Source organism: Rhinoderma darwinii, chromosome 4, assembly GCF_050947455.1.
Source record: "Rhinoderma darwinii isolate aRhiDar2 chromosome 4, aRhiDar2.hap1, whole genome shotgun sequence".
In the NCBI taxonomy this organism is placed as follows: domain Eukaryota; kingdom Metazoa; phylum Chordata; class Amphibia; order Anura; family Rhinodermatidae; genus Rhinoderma; species Rhinoderma darwinii.
In genome coordinates, this window is record NC_134690.1 from 140471 (window position 1) to 158869 (window position 18399).

The window sequence follows — 18399 nt, forward strand, 5'->3', positions numbered from 1 at the left end:
TATTGATGTCGACTAAGTTACATTTTGTTTCTTCTATTAAGGTTTATTTATGTAGGGGGATTTATATCCACAGTCAGAAGATTACTCACCTCATATACAAGATATATCTATTTCGACCAATCCGAGAGCCTCAAAAAGCCCTAGGTACACTCAGTTCATTCTGTTCACCAAAGTGCATATACCTGATTAAATACCACCATTCTGTTAACATTCACCTAACATTTTCTCTATTGCTCTTCTACGTCAAATGACGATTGTTCACTTGCATCATCTGTTCATGGTGACACGATTCACCGATGATGCATTTACAGTACTGTTACAAGATACCCTAGTTATAGCTATGTTACTTATTCCCCTGTCCCATTTTCTAGGACACATCCCCGAGAGAGACCCCGCTCTTTACGGATCCAATTTGCAACGTCACTATGACTGACTCACATACAACATGGTCAATAGTTTCTTATAACGTCAGAGGCCTAAACTCTCCGGTCAAACGATCACAAATCCTTCAATATCTTAAAAACACAAAAGCAGACATTATATTGTTTCAGGAAACCCATCTACGGGCCGGAAAATTGCCATCTTTTCATAAATCATATTACAATACATGGTTTCACTCGCATTCCCCGTTCAAAAATTCATGTGGAGTTGCAATAGCCCTTGCTAAACATGTACCCTTTGTCTTTCAAGATTCACTCTCTGACAGTGAAGGCAGATATATATTCATAAAGGGTCTCTTAGCGGGATCCTTAGTTACGTTGGGTAATCTATATGTAACTAATATCAATCAGGCGTCAAGGATCCCATCTGCACTTGACACAGTTAGGCCCTTTATGGAAGGTATATGTCTGGTGGGGGGAGACTTAAACGTGCCTCTGGAGCCGGACCTCGATTCTTCTACAAAGAAATCCTCGCTTTCACGCAGAGCCCTTTCGCGAATTAAAAAATCACTGCAATCCTTCCCCTTAATCGATACCTGGCGATATATGCACCCAAATGCGATTGATTATACGCACTTCTCATCTCCGCACAATTCGTATCAGAGACTAGACTACCTCTTTCTTCCTCTTTCGTTATTGCCTAACATTGTGGAAGTACGAATTCTGACCGCTATACACTCCGATCACTCTCCCCTACTGCTCCGAGCCTCGCTAACACACAGACCGGCTGGACAAAAGGCATGGTCCCTGAACGAAAGTTTACTCAACTCAGAAACAAATAAGAAACGTGTTGCCTCGGCTATACTATCTTATTTCCAAATCAATACTATAGAGCAATGTCCTATGCCGGTGATCTGGGAGGCCCATAAGGCAGTGATTAGAGGTGAATTCATTTCTATTGGCTCGTATCAAAATAGCAGTAGAAGACGGAAACTTTCGGCGTTATATGAGGAAATCTCTCAGCTGGAGAGGCAACACAAAAATGTACAAACACTAGATGTCCTCGCCTCGCTCACGGTCAAAAGACAGGCCCTAAAAGATTTACTCAATAAGCAATCTGCCAAATTCTATTCTAATTGGAAAAATCAAATATTCATACATGGAGATAAAGTCTCCAAACTCATGATTTCGTTGATAAAGAAGAGGAAATCCAGGTCTTATATTCACTCCCTGAAATTGCCTAATGGTTTGAAAACTAGAGACATTGATCTGATTTCAGAGGCTTTTGTAAATTATTACTCCTCCCTCTATCAAATTCGATCTCAAGAGACTGATGGAGAGCCGAGCAATAGGAAACAAACCATTAACTCATTTCTTGCGTCCCTAACTTTGCCCCAACTTTCCCCTACACAACAAGCCACTCTGCAGAAATCGGTCACGGAGTCTGAGCTCCAGTCTATCCTGTCGAAGTGTCAAAGTCCAGGACCAGACGGACTTCCCATACATTACTATAAAGTATTTCAGAAAGAACTATTACCTCATCTCCTTGGTTTGTGTAACTCTATACTACAAGGTTCTAGCTTTCCTAGACAGACTCTAGAAGCGCATATTACCCTGATTCACAAAGACGGTAAGGACCCTGACTTATGTAGTAACTACAGACCTATCTCACTTTTAAATACTGACCTAAAAATATTCGCAAAACTCTTAGCCAATCGATTAAGTCCGTTACTACCGGACTTGATTGCTCCGGAACAAGTGGGATTCGTTTCGGGCAGGGAAGGGAAAGATAACTCTCTACGACTATTGCATTTACTACAGTTAGCTAAGGAGAAGAACAGATCTATGACATTCCTGAGCACTGATGCAGAGAAGGCCTTCGACAGGGTAGACTGGACCTTTATGGAAGAAACCTTAGACCGATTTGGAATTCCTAAAATTTTCACCCAAGCTATACTACAAATGTATACCACCCCAACAGCTAAACTCCGTATTAACGGAACCCTCTCATCTAGCTTTCAAATCCTAAATGGAACTAGACAAGGCTGCCCGCTATCACCACTTCTGTTTGTTCTTGTGATGGAGTCATTAATCCAAACTATCAGACAACACCCAGATATAAAAGGTATCACAACTCAATCAACACATCACAAGACAGCAGTATTTGCAGACAATTTACTCATAATCATGTCTGACCCGATTTCAGAAATACCGGCAGTCCTCGAAATTTTTTCTACATTTAGTGCTCTGTCCAATTTCAATATCAACGCAGAAAAATCCGAAGCCTTAGGGATCAATGTTTCTAACTCTACGACACGATTACTAGAATCCCGATATCCAATTAAGTGGCCTCCAAAATGCATTACGTACTTGGGAGTCAAATTGTGTAAACATTGGCCTGACCACTTCGCCTTAAACTATCTCCCTCTCTTGGCCGGCACTAAAGTCATTATAGAATCCTGGTTAGCTCCCTTTATTTCCTGGATGGGCAGGAAAAACTTGATTAAAGGGTTAATCCTCCCCAAATTTAACTACCTATTCCAAATGTTACCTATTCACATTCCACAATCTTACTTCACGAAACTTCGCTCAATGATATTTCAATATATTTGGAATGGCAGGCACCCCAAAATTAGTGCAGAGACGCTTTCACTGCCTAAATCCCTGGGAGGAATTGGGGCTCCTGATTTTAAGAACTATTACCACACGGCTTCGATATCCAGGACTGTAGACTGGTTTCGGAAACCGGAGAATAAATTATGGGTCTCAATTGAGGAACTCCTAGCCCCTGTTCCTCTCAAAGCATTGCTACTTGCACACCCAGACAGCATAACAAACCTTTCATTTAAAAATGCTCTGACCAAGTTAACAATAAAATCACTCTCTCTCTTTAGGGACCTGCTGGTTCCCACACCATCCCCACTGACACGTATCTCAGACTTGGTGGATTTATACCAAGAGGGTTTGGGAGGTCACACTAGTAACCCTTCGGTCAGATTGACTGATACTCTAGACTCCGTACTAGATGATGGGACGATCATATCCTTACAGACTTGGACTGAAAATCCAAACCTTCCGAATCTCCATTTAATGCACTATATGTCCCTAAAACAAGCAATCCTACCATACCTCACAGCAGGTTCCTTGGAAAGACCCTTGACTATCTTTGAATCCTTCCTCGGACAAGTAAAAAACCCACGGAAATGTGTTTCTCAGATTTATAAATTGTTAATTAATAGGAACGTCCCTTTCAAAAGATCATATATCGCACTCTGGGAAAAGGATCTCTCCATTACCTTAAATAACAAAGATACAAATATCCTTTACAGGAATTCCCATGGTCCATTCCAGTGTATTAAAACACAAGAAAACTCTTATAAGATAGTGTCACGATGGTATACCACACCGGATAAAACACATCTCTGGTACCCTTCCATCCCAGACACATGTTGGAGATGTTTGGGGGAAACCGGATCTTACATCCATATCTGGTGGTCATGCGCTAAGATCCAACGTTATTGGATACCTGTATTAGATCTTATAGCAAGAATCTGTGACATCTCAATCCAAATACCCCCAGCTACCATCTTTCTTAACCTTCCATTGACAAAAATAAGTAAATCCACAAACACTCTCGTTAAACACCTCTTATCGGGGGCCAAACTTCTCATCCCCCCAAACTGGAGATCGATGCAAGTCCCCACGCTCTCTCAATGGATAACCAAGGTAGAGCAAATTTACTATATAGAAGAATTAGCAGCACTCTCTAACCGCTCATATACTAAATTTATAGAGATCTGGAAACCCTGGACAATATTCCGCTCCTCAGATCAGTTCTTGGACGTAGCCTTGAATACACAATAGCCAGATCCGATGGGTCACCTTGTTGGATTTGTAAGTTGTATAACTGTAACCGATATTTCTTTTTTTAGAAAAAATGATCTTGTAAATCTCTCTCAACCCCTTCCCCTACCCCACCCTCCTTCTCCCTCTCGTTCATTTTTACCCTTATCCTCCCCCCACTTGGCCCCTTTACAACCGAGTACTATTATTATACTTTTATAATGTATTGTTCCAAATTTGTATCTTAACCTCAATGTTACGGCATAGCTGCATATGCAATGTTACACTGTATAAATTGACACTTATCATTTGCTCGATTGTACCTTCATATGCTGTTAAATCAACCTTTTGCTATTCAGTTGTTTGATTCACTTTTGTTTAAAACAATAAAAAGAAAATTGAAAAGAAAAGAAAATATTAAAATAATAATTAAAATGAAAAAAAAAAAAAAGAGAGATGGATCTCTCCGACCCTGCATTGACTACCGTGGTCTCAATCAGATCATGGTCAAGAACAAATACCCGTTGCCACTCATTTCCGAGTTGTTTGATCGCATACGAGGAGCCCAAATTTTTTCCAAGCTAGATCTGCGGGGGGGCCTATAATCTAATCCGGATTCGCCGGGGTGACGAATGGAAGACGGCATTTAACACCCGCGATGGGCACTAAGAATACCTAGTGATGCCCTTCGGACTGTGTAACGCTCCCGCAGTATTTCAGGAGTTCGTTAATGACATCTTCCGAGATCCCCTCTATACGTGTGTTGTAGTTTATCTCGATGATATTCTAATCTTCTCCCCAGATCTGATGACCCATCGGAGGCATGTTCGTCAAGTTCTTCTGCGACTAAGAGAGAATCGCTTGTATGCCAAGTTAGAGAAATGCACCTTTGAAAAGAGGTCTTTGCCCTTCCTGGGCTATGTCATCTCGGATCAAGGCCTTAAGATGGACCCTGAGAAGCTAAAGTCTGTCCTGGAATGGCCACGTCCTCAAGGCCTAAGGGCCATACAGTGGTTCCTGGGTTTCGCCAATTTCTACCGGCAGTTTATTCCGAACTTTTCTTCTCTGACGGCCCCCATCTCTACCCTTACCAAGAAAGGTGTGGACGCCAAGGTGTGGACTCCAGAGGCAGAGTCCGCATTCATTAGCCTCAAGAAAGCCTACACTTCAGCTTCAATCCTCCATCACCCTGACGTATCTCGGGAGTTCTCACTGGAAGTGGACGCTTCCTCTGTTGGTGCAGGCGCACTTCTGTTCCAGAGGAGCTCCAAAGGAAAGGCAGTAGTATGTGGCTACTACTCAAGACTGTTTTCCTCTACTGAGCGCAATTATTCCATTGGAGATCGGGAGCTGCTGGCTATCAAATTGGCCCTGGAGGAGTGGAGACATCTTTTAGAAGGCGCTGCTCACCCCATCCTGATCTTCACCGACCACAAGAATCTTACTTACCTTCAGTCCGCTCAAAGACTGAATCCTTGTCAAGCCAGGTGGTCACTGTTCTTCACCCGTTTCCAATTTCTCCTCCACTACCGTCCCGCTGACAAGAATGTGAGGGCCGATGCCCTGTCCAGATCATTTGAGACGGAAGACACGGTGGAGTCCCTTCAGACGATCATAGACCCATCCTGCGTTGTCACCGCCAATCCTCTGCAGCTTAGAAATATCCCTCCGGGGAGAACTTTTGTTCGGTTGGCAGACAGAAAAAGAATTCTCCGCTGGGGACACAGTTCTAAACTGGCTGGGCACGCCGGTGTCCGTAAAACCTAAGACCTGGTCGCTCGTCACTTCTGGTGGCCCACGCTACCTAAGGATGTTCTGGACTTTGTCTCTGCTTGCACGGTGTGTGCCTCTAATAAAGTGACTCACTCCAAGCCTGCCGGCCTGCTTCAACCCCTGCCTGTACCCAGTGCTCCCTGGCAGCACATTGCTATGGACTTCGTCACGGACCTTCCTCTCTCAGCAGGATGCAACACCATCTGGGTGGTGGTGGACCGGTTCTCTAAGATGGCACATTTTATCCCGCTGACCGGCCTACCCTCTGCTCCTCGACTGGCAAGTCTCTTCATTCTGCACATCTTCCGCTTGCATGGCTTGCCTCTTCACATTGTGTCCGACCGGGGGGTTCAGTTTACCTCTAAGTTCTGGAGAGCCCTCTGTAAACTCCAGGATGCGAGTTTGGACTTTTCCTCTGCCTATCACCCCCAGTCCAATGGGCAAGTTGAGAGGATCAACCAGATCATGGAAAATTATCTCCGCCACTTCATCTCTTCGCAGCACGATAACTGGGTACAGCTTCTTCCATCGGCTGAGTTTTCTTACAATAACCACACAAGTGAGTCCACCGCTTCCACTCCGTTTCACATCGTGTACAGTCAACATCCCAGAGTCCCTCTTCCTGTGTCGACTTCATCTCAGGTACCCGCTGCTGACTCTGCATATGGGGACTTCCTGCAAATCTGGCAACAGACCCGGTCCTCTATTTTGCTGGCAGTCGATCGCATGAAGCGAAAGGCAGATACCAAGAGAAGAGAGCCGCCTCAGTATCTTCCTGGGACTAAAGTCTGGCTGTCCTCTCGGAACATTCGCTTGAGGGTGCCTTCATACAAGTTCGCTCCCAGGTTCCTTGGTCCTTTCGAGATCCTGCAACAAATTAACCCTGTCTCCTATAAGCTGCGGCTGCCTCCTACCCTCAGAATCCCTAACTCCTTCCATGTGTCCCTCCTGAAACCAGTGGCCCTGAACCGCTACAGCAAGACCTCTAGTCCCACAGTTGCTCCCAGCGGTCCTTCTGATGTATTTGAGGTAAAGGAGATCCTGGACCGCAAGAGAGTAGGAGGAAGGACTTTCTATTTGGTGGACTGGAGAGGGTTTGGTCCTGAGGAGAGGTCCTGGGAGCCAGAAGAGAACCTCAGTGCTCCTGCTCTTATTAAAAAGTTCCTCTCTCACTCTGGCCCCAAGAAGAGGGGGGATACTGTAGCGCCCATGGCCACGGACCGTCGGGTTTACTCACCTCCCGACGCCCGCAGAGATGGATCTGTGAGCGCTGGCCTCCGTCTCCCTCCTAGGAGATGCCAGCGCTCACTTCCGCTCCGTTCGGTTGGATCCCGTAGGGTGCGCGCGCACGCTCGCGCCCGGCCTTAAAGGGCCAGCGTGCGCAATTAGGAAATCGTCATCACCATCAACTGCCACGATTTCCTGGTCTATAAGAAGGCCCCTGGCCTTCTAATCCTTGCCTGAGCGTTGTTAGTCTTTCCCAGTCTGTCTCGCAAATGGTTCCTTAGTGTCTCCCATTCCAGCTGTTACCCGTGCCCTGTTACCGTTCATGTATTATGTATTGTTCCTGTGTCTACCCGCGTTCAAGTGCCATCTGCCACGTCAAGTGCCATCTGCCACGTCAAGTGCCATCTGCCACGTCAAGTGTCTTCTGCCACGTCAAGTGCCATCTGCCACGTCAAGTGCCATCGGATACTGCCTACCACGTCTGGAGCCACTTGCCTCCATCCGTGCTGAAGCCACAGCCACCGCCCGGACTATTTCAGGTACCCAAGCATACTGTCTACCATTTACTTCTGCTTAGACTGTGACCTGGTCAGCTGCCTCCCCGCTACGGCGGAGCGGCCTAGTGGGTCCACCTACCCTGTGCCCGTGACAACATTGAAGTATCTTGGCATTAACTTAACCACATGTGCTGCAACCCTGTTCATATACAATTTCCCAAAAAATGTAAAAACAATAAAAGAGGATTTTCAGAGATGAGAAAGAAACTATATTACATGGTATGGCATATGTGCAGCTATAAAAATGGATATCCTACCTAGGATATTGTATTTTTTCCAGACAATACTGATCAAGATACCAGGCAGTTTCTTCCAATCTATGTCCTCAATTCAACATAAATTCATTTGGGCCGGGAAACCAGCCAGAGTTTTGAAGGAAGTTCTGAAGTGACAGAAGAAAGCGGGAGGGATAGATCTCCCAGATTTTAGGTCGTATTATCAGGCAAGACACCTGGACAGGGTGATAGATTGGTGCTGCCATAAGGATAAAAGATGGGTAGAAGTACAGTAGAACAGACCTTCTCGGAGACTAGATTAGATTGTCTACCTTGGGCCAATAATGAAATAAGGAGTAACCTGAGTAGTCACCCAACTATTGGAGCAACATTAAGAGCAGGCAACAAAGCTTTTAAAGAGAAAAACATATCCCCTTATCCGTGCCCTACGTTTCCAATATTAGGTACAAGCGAGTTTGTACCAGGGATAGAAGACATAATTTTTAAGAAGTGGCAGAAGAGAGGGATCTATAGAGGGGTTCACTTTAGGAGAGATCAAAGCTGGCTGAACAAAGAACAGATTATGCCGATAACTGACCCGTGTCCGTTGGGATTTGGAGAACAAATCATTTGACACATTTCCTAGTCGGCCTACCGCAAAATGGAGAGATCGATAGGAAATGTACTAAGCTTGAGGAAATGTGTAGTAGTGAGGGGAGAATATAGAAGGCTTTATCTACTATCTATAGACTGCTGATTAGTACAGAGACAGGTCACCGATGTATATGACCTCGTGGGAGCAAGATCTGGGAATAAGATTTACAGCAGACCAAAATATAGACATTAACCCATAAAACAAGTATATGTAGTAAAACACAAGAAACGGTATAAAACAACGACCCGCTGGTACGCGGCCCCGCTGAAAATTCATAAAAAATGTAAGTCGTATTCTCCAAATTGCTGGAGATGTGGTGCAGAAAATGGATCATTATTTCATATATTTTGTGAGTGTAAAAAGCTTAAAGTTTATTGGAGAGAGATCAGTAGAGTAATAAGACTGGTCATAAAGGACGTGGGACCATTGGGTCCTGAGCACTTCCTTCTGCATCACAGCGATATCCCATATAAACAGTATAAAGATTCGCTTCTTAAAAACCTGACAAATGCTGCAAGAGCGGCTGTCCCTATGAAGTGGAGGGATCGGGATCCACCGGCAGTGAATGCCTGGCTCTTATTAGTAAATGATATTGTGAGAATGGAAGATCTGGTAACAGATGGTGATGAAAAGAGACGGACATTTCCAAACACATGAATAGAGAGAGTGGATCCGTTTTTGTGGGTCTCCTGAGTATCGAGTCGGACTTTCAAAAGATGGTGATAGAGGAGACTGACCGGGGGTCCCCTGTGGGGAGAGAGAAGAAGTTTATATTTTCTAAAAGGAATTTTTTTTTTGTTGTGAAAAACAGGATGTTATTGCCTGAAGATGCTGTTTTTATATTTGAAACCGAAACTTGCAAGGAACGGGTAAAAAATAGAATAGTAAAATGTCTGTTTTTGTACTGTATATATTTTTTTGTTATATTTAAAAACACGTATAAATAAATAATATGAAAAGAAATGCGTCCTCAATAACGAAGGGAAGAGAATAGATCGTGTAGGTAGATAAATGGGACAGAGGACCGTGAGTTCAGCAATATGTACAAATGGCGCTGTTGCTGGTATCTAGGAAAAAACACTCCGAGAATTAGAGACCCAAACACTGCAAGCGGTCCGAAGTCCAGAGTGCCGTGAAGGTAGCTTTTATCAGACACTTTTGCAGGGCCTATGCATAGCCTATTTGGCCCAGTTATACAGCCCAGATGGGTGTTTGGTAGGTGAGGAGACGTCCCAGGTTTCTCAAGCCCTCCGCCCAAGACTGTCTATGGGGGCCATCAGAAATTTAGGCCGCAGCCTTAATTCGCGAACTAGGCCGCAATATGGAAAAATTCAGCCACGAACACCCAGCTGTCTGGGAGGGAGTGAAGGCTTCCCCCGATCCTGATCGCCAAGTTTAGGGCCTCAGGAAAAAGCCACAACGATCGCAGGAGGTTCAGGTTTCGGTAGAAACCGGAAATCTAGTACCTTGTAGTAGGCCCCAAGGGTTGGGAGGCTCACCTGCCTATAATGTTTGCACACCAGAGATCTTGGTGCCTCCGGAGAGCCTCTGCAAGGGTTTCCCGGAGAGGATCCGCCTGGACGGAGTTAGATGTAGCTGGGGACGCCGGAGCTCCACAGAAGTGCAGTTGTTCAGGTCAGTGCTCTCCTCATATTGTTTTAAAGAAGAACACGATCTTTATCAAAGATTTTTATTTTGAAAATATAAAAATATATAACATAGCATAACATAGCATACACATTGTTTCATAAATTTGCAAAACTTTGCACGCAGTGCAATATAATAACTTCAATATCGCATAAAGATTACAGAAACATAGAAACAGCAGTAGGAGGTAGCCTCCCAGCCAGTAGATATAGGCTAAATAAGAGATGCAATGAGAATAACAGTACCATGTGTGCAACGGAATTAGTGCAATATTTAGGGAAACCAGTCCCCACAATTGGTTAAGAATTGTCACATACAGGTGCACATTAAAACTTTAGACTTACACAGACACAAGACAACAAAGGGAAACACATATGGACATAGCACACAAAAGTTGGCTATATAAGCGTTTCAAAAGAGGCCATCCAGCCAGAGAGGTAGATCAGTACCACCCCGGAATCCAGACCACACTGCCCAAGTGCGGACAAAGAGCTCAGATTTGCCCCGATCAGCGGACATCAACTCCTCCATCCTCATAATCCCGTTCACCTCCGTTACCCATTCCTTCAAGGAAGGCACAGTACTGGACTTCCAATGACGAGGGATCACCGTTCTTGCTGCGGTCAAAAAATGCCGAAAGACACCCTTTTTGAGGTGTGGGAGTGATCCAGGAACCATGGAAAGTAAAACAATAGAGGCCGAAGTCTTAACCTCAGTATGAAAAAGTTTGTTACCAAGATCAACATTTTTTTCCCAAAAGGGACGGAGCTTGGGACAGTCCCACCAAATGTGCAGCATAGTTCCAGGAGCCGCCCCACACCTCCAGCACTCCTCAGATACATTAGGAAATATCCTATGCAGCAAGGCAGGACAGTGGTACCATCTGGTGAGTATCTTATAATTTTTTTCCTGAGCGAAACACGAGGTCGGTAACTTGTGTGCCAGGAAGAAAGAAGTGCCCCACTCCTCTGCTGAATGTCGAATCCCCAGTTCCTCGTCCCATGCTGTAGTGAATGTCAACTGAGAGTAATCGTATTTAGGTAGGAGGATCCCATGTAAATAGGACAGCACATGAGAAGGAGCAGAAGTCAACAACAAATAGTGTTCCAGAGGAGTCTTATCCTGCAGCAACACAAGACAATTACCCATGGAAGAAAGATATGAACGCAACTAAAAATAGGACCACCATATTGAACGTCTCCCAAGGCAGGCTTCAGAGACAACAGTCTGCAACAAAATTGCACCCTGAGGTGTAAGAGTCTTAGCCAAATAACCACCATCCTGTCTCTCCCAACAGAGGAATGTGTCTACACCCACCGCCGGAGGGAAGGAAGGGTCATCAAAAAGAGGAGTCAGAGGACCCGGACGGTGAACAAGATCCAACGTAGCAATGATCCGCTCCCAGACTACAAGAAACTGACGTGTGAGGGAAGGCAGAGAAGATGAAGGTCGCTGGAGAAAAGACAACCAAGGCAGAGACGACAGTGCTAGGGGAGACATAGCCTTCTCAATGCGCACCCATTGCTTACCCACACCTGAGCGGAAACCAGTCTAACAATCGCATGAGGACCGCAGCTTGATGGTAGCGTTTAAAGTCCGGCAAACCCGCGTCCCCCTCCACTTTTGGCCGACTAAGGACAGCAAAACGAATACGAGGCTTAGAGGAGCCCCACATAAATTTAGTTATGGTCCTATGCAAGGTTTGGAAGAAACTCGCTGGTACCATAATAGGGACGGTCTGGAATATGTATAGGAATTTGGGCAGAATATCAATTTTAACCGCGTTAATGCGCCCAAACCACGACATGCGGTTCCCGCCATACGACATTAGATCCCTCAAGGTACGCTGCAGAATGGGCGTGTAATTCAAGGCAAACAAATCCGACTGTTGTGTGGGGATATGAACCCCCAAATATTTTAGAGACTTAGATTGCCACCTAAACTGGAAGACCCGAGCAAGATGAGCGGCTAGAGTAGTATCGAGAGATATATTCAATGCCTCCGATTTAGAGTAATTGACTTTAAAATTACTCAAATGACCAAATCGCTCAAATTCCCCAGTCAAAGATGGCAAGGAAATCATGGGAGGTGTAATGTACACAAGGAGATCGTCAGCATAAAGCGCCAGTTTGTGATGGTGTGTGCCTACACATATGCCATTGATATTAGGGTTTCTCCGCAGTGCCACGGCCAGGTGTTCCATGACCAAAACATATAGTAGAGGTGAGAGTGGGCACCCCTGCCTCGTGCCATTAGTAATAGACAAAGAGTCCGATAACAAACCATTAACTCGAACACGGAGAAACACCCAATGCACCCTGTCAAAAGCCTTTTCGGCATCGACCGAGAGTAAACACATCGGTATCTTACGGGTTTGGCAGTATGATGTTAAAAGAAGGGTCTTATTAGTGTTATCCCGCGCTTCTCTACCACGTACAAACCCCACCTGGTCATCCGTGATCAGGGCAGGTAAGAACGGCGAGAGTCGAGAGGCAAGCAACTTCGCGAAAATCTTAACGTCCACATTTATCAACGATATTGGCTGGAAATTTGTGCACGACGTCGGATCCTTGCCCGGTTTTGGTAGATGGGTAATATGGGCCTCAAGGGACTGAGGTGCAAAGGGACACGAGGAAGACACGGAATTAAAAACTTTCGTCAAGAATGGAGCCAGTTGATCTTTAAATGTCTTGTAGAATTTATTATTAAACCCATCGGGTCCTGGGCTTTTGCCCAAAGGAGAGTCTCCAATAGCACGCTCCACTTCCGATTCCAAAAAATCCTCCTCAAGTCCCAAAGCCTCCCCGTCCCCCAAGGACGGCAACGCAGTGTCGTTCACATAACGGTCTATTTTATCCCGCAACGCATCCGCCTGCATATCTTGAAAATGACCTTTAAGATTATACAAGGTCGAGTAACATTGTCTGAAGCAATCAGTGATGCCCACCGGATCATGAACCTCACCGCCCGAGGGAGATGTAATTTTAGGGATGTACGACGACTGTGTGCGAGGATGCAGTATCCGTGCCAGAGACCTGCCACATTTGTCATCAAATTCGTAAGAATGCTTTCGCATCCGGTCCCTGAACCGAGCGTGCGACTGGTCTATTAGAGAACGCAATGATTCTCTCGCTGTAGTTCCGCAAAAATCTGTGAGGAAAGAATGCGCTTAAGACAGGATTCCAGTTCCCGTATCTGAGTAAGGAGCCGCGCAATAGCTACCCCTTTTTCCCGCTTCAAACATGCCCCATGTTGTATCAGGACTCCTCTAACCACACATTTCAGCGCCTCCCACTGTAACGGTAATGGAGTGGGTTCATGCGCATGAACCTCAAAAAAGCCGGTAAGCGAGTCCTTAAGGGCTGACACACACACTGAGTCACGCAGTAAATTATCATTACGTTTCCAAGACTGGAAATTGGCTACCTAGCTAGGAAATGTAAGTGACAGAAATACGGGGGCATGATCCGACCAAACCATAGGGCCCACTTCAGAAGTAGGATGCCGGGTAAGCAAATGGTGGCTAACAAGAAAGGCGTTCAGCCGACTGTACATATTGTGTAGCGGGGAGAAGTAAGTATACAGAATCCTCCACACGTCAATCAATTGCCTGGAATGCATCACAGTCTTCAAGGTTCCCAAGTGGGACTTCGGAACCGCAGACCTGCCCGAGGAGGTGTCAAGTCTGGAATCGAATGTCAGGTTAAAATCACCGCCCACAATTAAAACTCCCTCCGTGAACTCCTCTAATTTCCGCAAATACGCGCAGCACACCCGAGCCTGATCCTGATTGGGGAGGTACAAATTAGCCAAAGTGAACAGCTTATTCCGAATGGACAATTTAAGAAACACATACCGACCACCCGGGTCAACTAGGACATCTACGAGTTTATGAGAAAGTGACTTGTGAACACATATACTAGCGCCCTTGGACTTGGATTCCGGGTTGGCACTGTGGAACCAAACTGGATAATAAAGATTCGTAAACTGTGGTGTATGGCCCACCTGAAAATGAGTCTCCTGTAAAAACAAGATATTTACACGCTCTTTGTGCATGTTCTATATCTGCGAGCGTTTTTCCGGGACATTAAGCCCTCTAGCATTAAAGGTACAGACTTTCAACTGTGTCATCTCCAGCGCACGCAGGACTAGCAAACCAATAAATGCGCTACAGCAATGAAGAGAAAGACAAGACAGACAAGGAAGGGAGACACGACAACAAGGACAAACAAGTGGGTGAAACAATCACCCACTCCTTGATCTAATCAAGGAGAAACAATCCAATATACACCGGATACAACCAGTGAGTCCGAAAGAGGAGAAGTGTCAGGACAAGGTCTAGCCAGCGCCCCGCACCCCCCAACCCAGCAAATTATTACATAAATAGCGATATAACATAAAAGAAAGGAAAACCAAGGCACTTAGCATAATACCCCAAAATAATTAAGCAAGGGTATACAGCATTAGTAGGGACCTAAAGAAACCCCAGCAGAGAACAGCCCTGAATACATTCATTGTCAGCATAAATGTACAAACAGGTTAGCAATAAAGGAAATAATAGAAAAAATATATAAACATTCACGTTTGTAGCGCGTTGACAGCAATCAACCACCATCAAGTAGCCACCAGATCTCCAGCAGCAATCACCTAGAACAAAAGGCAGACCCAAACAGTAATGTCTACATGAAACTCAGGAGACAATCGCCTCATATGATAAATATAATAACAGTTGAAATTAAACTCTGACAGCAGGCCGTAAGGAGACATTAGGAAGGTATCACATCGGATCAGCAGGACGACCATCGTGACGCCTCATAGGAGAAGCAGGAGAACGACCTCGCCTGCGTGATCGTGGACGCGGCGGCGGGACGAGAACATAAGGCCAATCAGGAAGAGAAACTCTAGGCAAATGGAGAGCAGCGCAGAAATCCGGAACATCCCCTGGGTCTTGAACACTCAGCAGCGCCCCGTCCCTGTGAACCTGCAGCTGAAAGGGGTGACCCCAGGAATAGGAGATCTCGTGTTCTCTCAAGACATCCAGCAAAAGACGTAGAACTCTGCGTTTGTCCAAAATCATCCTGGACAACTCAGACAGCAGCTGGATCTTGACTCCCTGTAATAAAACCTCGCCTTTATCTCGGGCCTTCCTCATGATCTGCTCCTTGAGAGAAAAGAAATGGACACGGCATAGCACATCTCTAGGCCTATCAGGATCTGGGTTACGAGGGCCTAGAGTCCTGTGAGCTCTATCCAGCTCCAGAGGATCATCAGCAGGGCGCCCTAGTAATGAACTAAACAGAGACTGTAGAGCAGGAATGAGTTGACCCGGAGAGATATCCTCAGGGATGCCCCGAAGCCGAATATTATTACGGCGATTCCGATTCTCATGATCCTCAGCAAGGTTAAATAGCGCGTGAATCTGATGGGAGTGTTGATCCAATCGGTCGGCATGAGAAACTTGCTGCTGTGTAACAGCGGAAACATCGCTTTCCATCCGCTGTACTTGATCAGACAATTGGGAGAGATTAGTGGTAAGAGATTGTATCTCTGATTTGTATGTCGTCTCCAGACGGTTTACATAACGCTCCATGTCCTGTTTAGTGGGCAAGGCTGATAACTGTTGTCTCAGGCCCTGTAAATCATCCCCTAGGACAGCAGAACCACCTATATGAGAGGAGGGATGAACAGCCAAATCTCTGGGAGAGTTAGAAGGCAGCAATGCAGGCCCCAGCACATGAAGGGAGGAAGAAGGAGAGACCCGGCCGCCATGACAGGCACCACGTGGCGAGCAGTCCCGAGCAGGCAGCGCCATCACAGCCCCAGAAGAGCTCGGCTCTACCCCAGCCAGCAGGGAGGGAAACTGCCCCGGAGAACCCGAGACCGAGGAGAAGGTACAGTCGGTACCTGATGGAGCAGCGCCGGCCGCAGATGACAGCCCCTCTGGAAGTGAAGTCCCGGTTCCATCTCGTCTCCCCTCCAGCGGGTTCGATAGGTTAATACACTATCAACAGAGCCAGTGATGCCACGGCAGCTCCAACAAGGTTTATTGCATCCAGTGCAGACAGAACAGATTGCCTTCCATGCAGGAACAACACAGTCCACAAAATAAGGTACAGTCCAGAAGACCACAATACGCAGCCAATGATGTATAATCCCCATGCGAGCAGTTTCCAGCTTATACTGCGGAGTAACAACTGCTTTCAGAGCTGCCATTTCCTCCTCATACCACACCAAGCATTCGTTTTTAGTGGTAAGAGCCCCTGTCGCCGGAGCATGTCCATTAGCCACATGGGAGGAGGTGATCGGGCGATCACTCACCAGTAGATCAATCAATGGCTATTTCAACAGTCCCTGGTAGTTCAGGCCAAGTTCTCTGGCTCGTTCTTGGGGACTAAGTACTGTCCAGTTCCAGAACTCAGTCGGTGGGAGGTTCTCCATGGAGCTGCGCTCTGTTGATCCCACTTCCGACACCAGTTGTCATGGGGTTTGTTAGGTGATTACACGATATACAGAGCCAGTGACGACAGGGCAGCTCCAACAAGTTTTATAGCAACCAATGCTGACAGACCAGGTTATATTCCATGCAGGGACAAAACACAGTCCACAAAATAAGGTACAGTCCAGTAGACCACAATACACAGCCAGTGATGTATAATTCACAGGAAACCACTCAGAGCGCTGGCCTCAGCTTCAGCTCTCAGTAAAGTCTACATCCAGGAGATCTCCATCCTCCCCAGGACAAGCCCTTATATACCCCTCAGGGGGAGGAACATCTTGGCAGTTTCTAGTCACCATCATTTGTTAATGACTTTAGTTTGTATTTCTACAGTCAGTATGTGAGTTGAGTCCTTTGTACTATTATGTGTATTGCTCGTCTATTGTCTGCCACAGCCAGGATGAGGACACAGGGGGGACATAATTGGATCACAGGCAGCAAATTGGGAACATTGTCCACATAAGAAACCAAGAAAATGATGACCCCACATATGTGTATTAGAGTATGTGCACTGGGCTATACACTCCTCCCGCATGTGATAGACGGATGGCAGTTACTGCATTGAGTGGGCTTTTCATGGAGCGTTGGTGGTATAGTGGTGAGCATAGCTGCCTTCCAAGCAGTTGACCCGGGTTCGATTCCCGGCCAACGCAAGAAAGTTTTTTTTAAATTCCTGTTTTAGCTTGAAGAAACGACGTGTCATTAAAGGGAATGTGTTGCCAGAAAAACATGTTTTGTTTTTTTTTATTAAACATTTAGTGTGTAGGTGATTAAACATTGTTCCAATTTTTTTTATTTTTTTCACGAGTCAGGAAATATTATAAATTAGATTCTAATTTATAATATTTCCCATTGCTGGTCACTAGATGGAGCTATTCCCAAAATTCAAAATTGCAGCATTGCAAAATTGGGTAAAAAGCCCTCGCTCTAGTGAGCTCTCAGCATCCCCCCCCTCCTTTATCCTGGCTAGTGCCGGGATAAACGAGGGGTTTGAACGGTCTAACCTCCTACACTGTGTGTCGCCATTTTTTGAGCTAACACGCAGTGTAGTAGGTTTACATACAGTAGTAAACGTACACAAACACGAACATACATTGAAATCTCTTACCTGCTCCTGCCGCCGCGGCTCCCTCCGGCCCGTCCGCTCCATCTGCTGCCTCTGGTCCAAGTGCACAAGTCCGGAAGCCGCGACCGGAAGTAGTAATCTTACTGTCCGGCCGCGACTTCCGGTCCACAGGAAAATAGCGCCGGACGGCGCCAATTTCAAATTGGACTGTGTGGGAGCGGCGCATGCGCAGTTCCCACACAGACGGCGTACACAGAAGTGGATGGGACGGGACCCGTTCGCAGTCCCTATGGGACTGTGGCTGCCGTATTCCATGTCTGTATGTGTCGTTAATCGACACATACAGAAATGGAACAAAAAATGGCAGCCCCCATAGGGAAGAAAAAGTGTAAAAATAAGAAAAAGTAACACACAAACACACAAATAAATATAAACGTTTTTAATAAAGCACTAACATCTTTAACATATGAAAAATAAATTTGTGATGACACTGTTCCTTTAAAGAAGCCATGAACAGCCAGATGTCACACAGACTACTGA

General features: G+C 45.8%; 1 non-coding gene across 1 annotated transcript; it reads left to right on the forward strand.

Annotated features, from left to right (window-relative positions):
* The first annotated feature begins 17374 nt into the window (after positions 1 to 17374).
* TRNAG-UCC (transfer RNA glycine (anticodon UCC)) lies at positions 17375 to 17446 on the forward strand. Its single transcript has one exon. It is a non-coding gene; the product is annotated as a tRNA-Gly (tRNA).
* Positions 17447 to 18399: the final 953 nt, after the last annotated feature.